A 5559-nucleotide genomic window follows, 5' to 3' on the forward strand; every position below is an offset into this window, starting at 1 on the left:
CACAAGCAGCCCCCTCTCGTGAACAGGAAGGTTGTTAATCTCCCCTATCGCCCTCCTAGCTCTCCCTCCCTCTCCTCTCTCTTTCCTTGCACTTTTTCGATCTCCTCATGTTTTCCTCTCCCACAATCGCCCGGAGTTTGCTGGGGGCCAGAAAGATGCAGCAGAAAGTTCAGCCAAGCTAGGATGCGGAGCTCCGCCTTCCTTTGCGAGATCTGGGAATGATGAAGCGCGCACACGGGGGGCGCGGATTTCGCGGGCTTCCCACGCATTTGTCGGGCGGCATTGAACATCCATTTGCCTCCGTTAGACCTCCACATTAACAGACTATGACCGGTAGAGGCTCTCCCTGAACCCGGCTTGGGCGCACGTGCTCCAATCGGGATCTCTTAACGTGCTCCGATCCTGCCCGTCCCGCACTCCCGCGCGCGTGCAACGCCCTCCTGGGTCTCATCCCGGGGCCCCACGCGCTGCCCTTCTGAGACAAGCATGCGACGCCCTAGGATTACACAACGCTACGGCTTGAGGGCTTAGGGCACCCCGATCTGTAGCAGCCGCCCTCGTCCATCGTCATGCACGCCTTAGCTACTGTCACCCCGCCAAATTCGTATGTGCTCCCTCTTCGCACGATTCATGAGTGCGGAGGTTGCATGAAACCAGGATTAAGCGGAGCGAACGCACACTTGACCACCTTGCTTCAGGCAACTATTCTACTGGCTGGCCGCAGGCCGCCCCACACCGCATATCGTACGTGTAACAACCGCCCCACTTTGACTGGCGCGGCCGTCCGGCGGCCAGCCCCACTTGACAGCACTCGACCGCCGGGCGCCAATCAGCCCCGCGGGGACCCCCGCCGCGCTGCTACTGGACGAAATGGCCAACGCCTGCCGCTGCGGACCGACGGCACCGACCTCGTTGGGCAACGTCCCACCCCTCCGAATTCCAACCTTGGGCACGTCGTATAAAGGCTACCTCTCTGAGTGTTCTCACTGGCCGGAGCCGGCGCGAAGACTCTCAGCCGACCAGAGCACGTGTACTCCCTCTCCTATCTACCAATGTACCTCACCATGCTTCCGTCTTCCCGCTCCTGCGGGATACCACGCTCCTCGACTGCCTCCTGCCCGACATGCCTTAGAGGCACCTTGCCTAGCCGCCGTATACCTGCTCAGCACGCCACCCCTTGAGCCACTCTTTACCCCAGTTGCTCTCCGAGACCCGCGCCTCCCACGCACGACGCCCGCCGCGCTCACGCCGCCCCGGCACGCCACCGCCTTCGAGCGAAACAGAAACTGCATCGAACGGCCACTAAAACATTCGTAGTAAAAAACATAAACAAAACACAATTTACGGGACAGGCAAGATAGAGGCAGGACAAGGGAACCGGCGACGAGAGTGGAGTACTCAATGGTACTTGTCCCCCACTACAACAGACTAACAGATATCTTAATATACACGTTTTCACTTTGTCCCTTAGAAATATATTGAATTCGAAATACTGTAGAATTCCATTCATTCCTAATGGAAGTTCGCTGTGCGTAGGGAGCAAGGGATGGACCACAAGCTGAGTAGGGACAACAGAACCAAACACCCGCGACCACAAGGATGGTCGGCACGATCAACGAAAAAAAAAGATAGCAACGTCATAGGACAGGCACGGCCCCAACATATCACAGAGGGACATGAAAAGCAACAGGAGGCACAGAAGTATAAAAGCACAACTAAGAAATAAACAGCTAACACGAACCCCCCCCACATCACACCGCCCCATAACCCCCCCCCCTCACCCCGCCCCCCGGACCCCCCCAGTCGCCAGCACAACCCCACCCCCAAGAACAACACCGCCATCCACCCCACAAACCCCAAAAGCACCAGCGCCACTACCACACCGTCCCTACCCACCCCCAGCCCGCGCCACCCCCCCCCACCCGGCCGCGCCCCCCCCACCGCAGCCCCCCTGCCCCCCCCCCCCCTTTACATGGTGATTCATTGCCAAGCCCCAAGCCCCTATGACAATGACACTCAATCAAGATTAGAAAGGCGTGATACATTTCGACACAAGAGAAGGGTATCGTGTTATGCTTACATTTGGTATATTCAATTAGTGCCAGTGTAGATGAGGTTGATCTAAAACCACATATAAAACCACATCTAAAACCACATCTAAAGCCACATCTAAAACCACATCTAAAACTCGGCCAAAACCTAATGAGAACGCAAGTTGTTTACCACTATATTTGTAAAGATTATGATCAGGCGAGCCAATTCTCTATCTCACTTGGGTGAAATGATTTAATGATCAGCTGTTCAGTCTCGGTGTGCTCCAGCTAGGTTGGCCTCAATTGAACCCACTCACGATCGAGAGTGTAATAATGTCAAATGTAACCTGCAAGAATGGTATTGGGGGATTAAGGTGCTCCATCAAGATCTCTCGTGGGAGCGAGTACAGTCATATCCGGGAGTATTAGTACCAAGGGAAATCTATTCAGGATTGTGGAATAAGCACCGGTGCGCTCACGACACGACTSATATTAAAACTACGGATGAAGATGAGAAGTGAAGTCGTGTTCTGTGCCTTAACTCTTTCTTCTGGAGTGAGAGATTGTGAAATGTTGATCTCCAGATGCTCAATCTGTCTCAGTTTCTTCTGGGGCTTTCTCACCGCCCCCATCTGAAACCCCTATTCTACAAGCACCAACATCTGTTCCTGATTATTCTGTGTACAATGTTTCACGATGCTTGTGGGTCATGCAACATTTATTTTTTAAGTGTTTCTACCGTGTTTCACTAATTTGCTGTCCTCTCTCTGTACAGTCAATTGTTTCCATAGACGTGTCTCATCGCTGATGGCAACAATGGTAGATAGCAGAGGTGTGGACTCGAGTCACATGACTTGGACTCGAGTCAGACTCGAGTCACAAATATGATGACTTGCAACTCGACTTTGACTTTAACACCACCAATGACTCGTGACTAGACTTGGACGGACGCCTTATGACTCGACCTGTACGTGGCTACCCTCCCCTAAAAACTGATTATACCCTCCCCAAGCCAAATGTTGTTAGGAAAATGATGCTTTAAAAAAGTGTGACAGCGCAATCAAATCCTTCATTTAAACGGATTTTACAGTCTTGCAATCGGACAGCGGCCAATCAAATTGGGCATGGCAGTGAGAGGAACTCGGCGGTGTAAAATTCAGATGGAACCCTTGGAAAGATGATACCCAAATTATTACTTTTCGTTGATATAAAGACGTACGCAATAGTTATCAAAACCAAAACAACGGATTGACAACTTTGCAAAACTGCGGGAAGAAATTAGACGGAGGCGCAACAATTTCCCAACTGGTACGTTCGACATTTTGAAGTTCCTGCACAAGGAACGGTAAAGTTCGCTGGCCTAATATAGCCGACAGTATGCCATACACACACGAGGATTGTGTGTTTATTGAGTGTGAAATGAGTGTAACTTTGGTTTCATGGAGTTTCTTTTTGCTGTTTGTGATCTGTGCCTTGTATTGTTTTGCGATTCCTTCCTGACGTCTCTGCCTTAGATAGCCTTCGCAGATTGACTCGCCATGGCGCTGTTTTGAGCGGAAAGATCAAGATGAGCAGCATTTGTCTTTTTTTTTTTTTATTTCGTTTTAGTTTTTCGTTTTTTAATCTTTTTTATGGCCGAGTGAACCTTCCTAGAAGTGGTTGTGTACTCTTCCTAACCTGGCAATTACGGCGAGTGCTTGAACCTCTGATTGTGTTTATGCTTCAACACGAAAAATCCACCCTCCCCCTCTTGCTGATCTCCTCCGCAGTTTTTGCGGCTTTCTCCATGATAACACTGACATGCACTCCAAAGCAACGAAGCGGCCTTATATCTTCACTTCTGTTGAGGCACCGCGGTATTCAACTCTCCTCAGCTTTTCCAGATTAGAAATGCCTAAAAAACATTATAGATCTGTACTCGATTCTCTCTCATCTCTACACGGCAGAAAGGCTGTTGTAGTGTGATGGATTTAGTGCAACCTACCCACCGACGACCCAGAACCGACCCAACCTACCACGCAAAGTTCCCGCTATGTCACAGAGAGAGAGGAGAGAGGGGGGAAAATATTCCATGGAAATAACGTTCTCATCTCGGAAAGTAAAATACAAAAAATAAAATACAATATCTCTTACCACAGGCAGTCTCAATTGATTTGCGTAAATGTAATAATACTATTACTCTTGTTAAAATATGATAATTGGTATACAAGTTGTGTGAAGAAGGACACATTACTCATGATTTTAGTTTAGGATCGAAATGCCAAAGCGTTTAGAAATTGAGACTGACTATGATACTTGACGGTCTGACTTGGGGACCCTGAACCTCGGACTATTGTCCTGTCTCTGCACTTGGCGAAAATTGACTTGGGACGTTGAGTGCTAAGACTTGAGACATTACTTTGTGACATAGGTCCCACCCTCTGGTAGATAGCCTGTGTTGCGGGGTACATCTGTTGAGCAAGACTCTGTGCAGATACGCTAATCTTCAATCACATAAATGGAGTAGTCTGTTTTACCCCGGATCAGATTGCTGTTAGACCTCTACAGATGATTATGGCGCAGATCGCACTTGCAATTGTAGAGATCTCTAAAAGAGCCAAGCAGCACAGGTCCTTTATTAACTTCTCTGGGTGTCCTCTCCGAAGGATAGTAACAGACATTGCTCTTGCTGATTTTACCCAGTGACACCAGGTGGAATGGAAGGTAACTTAATCTTTACTAATAATCCAACTCAATATCACAGCAGCGTCTCATCGTCAATAGAATGTGCCTCCCTCATTTTACCCTCGTTCACTTTCTCCCTCCAGTGACTGTTTTGATAGATTTAATTTCTGTGCAATGACCTGTGCCTTCTTGTTCGAGCCTACAGTCGTTTTGGTTAGTTATACTTGAATATTTATTTATCTTCAGGTGTATGAGAATGGGACTGGTTCTTGGCAATAATTCCAGTTATGGTCGAGAATAAAATCAGTTAAATAGCCATTATAATTCCAATAACAAAGTAATGCTACAATCATACACGCAAATAATCAGTCACCATCTTGTTCAGTATAATTAGAGTTGTCCTAATGATCACTTCCATATAAACATGATTTCCATCGGCATACACATCCACTGGACGAAACTGAAATGGTCCACCCACACAGGACAGCCGTCGAGTAGAAGGCACAAACACAGCGCCTCTTCAACACCTCAGGAAAGCTGAAGATAATCTCTCGGCGCTTGTGCACCAAAAACACTCAAACTTTTACAGTTTAATGCACAATCGAGAGCATCCTGCGGGCTGTCCTCCACGCTGGCTGGATCGGCAACTGCTCCCCCCACAAACCGCAAGGCCTTCCAGTTGGCTAGTGAAGGTCTGCACACACGATTCCCGGGGAACTATCACTGTCCTCCAGGACACCTACAACCAGCCCCCACACAAGGTAACCCACAGACCCATAGTCACAGGAAAGGCACAAACCAGATTTCAGTCAAGGCAACACCACGCCGGAGCACTGCAGGTTCACCACACAAGCAGCCAGCA

Source organism: Salvelinus sp. IW2-2015, linkage group LG6.1 (genome assembly GCF_002910315.2).
Source record: "Salvelinus sp. IW2-2015 linkage group LG6.1, ASM291031v2, whole genome shotgun sequence".
NCBI classification, from domain to species: Eukaryota; Metazoa; Chordata; class Actinopteri; order Salmoniformes; family Salmonidae; genus Salvelinus; species Salvelinus sp. IW2-2015.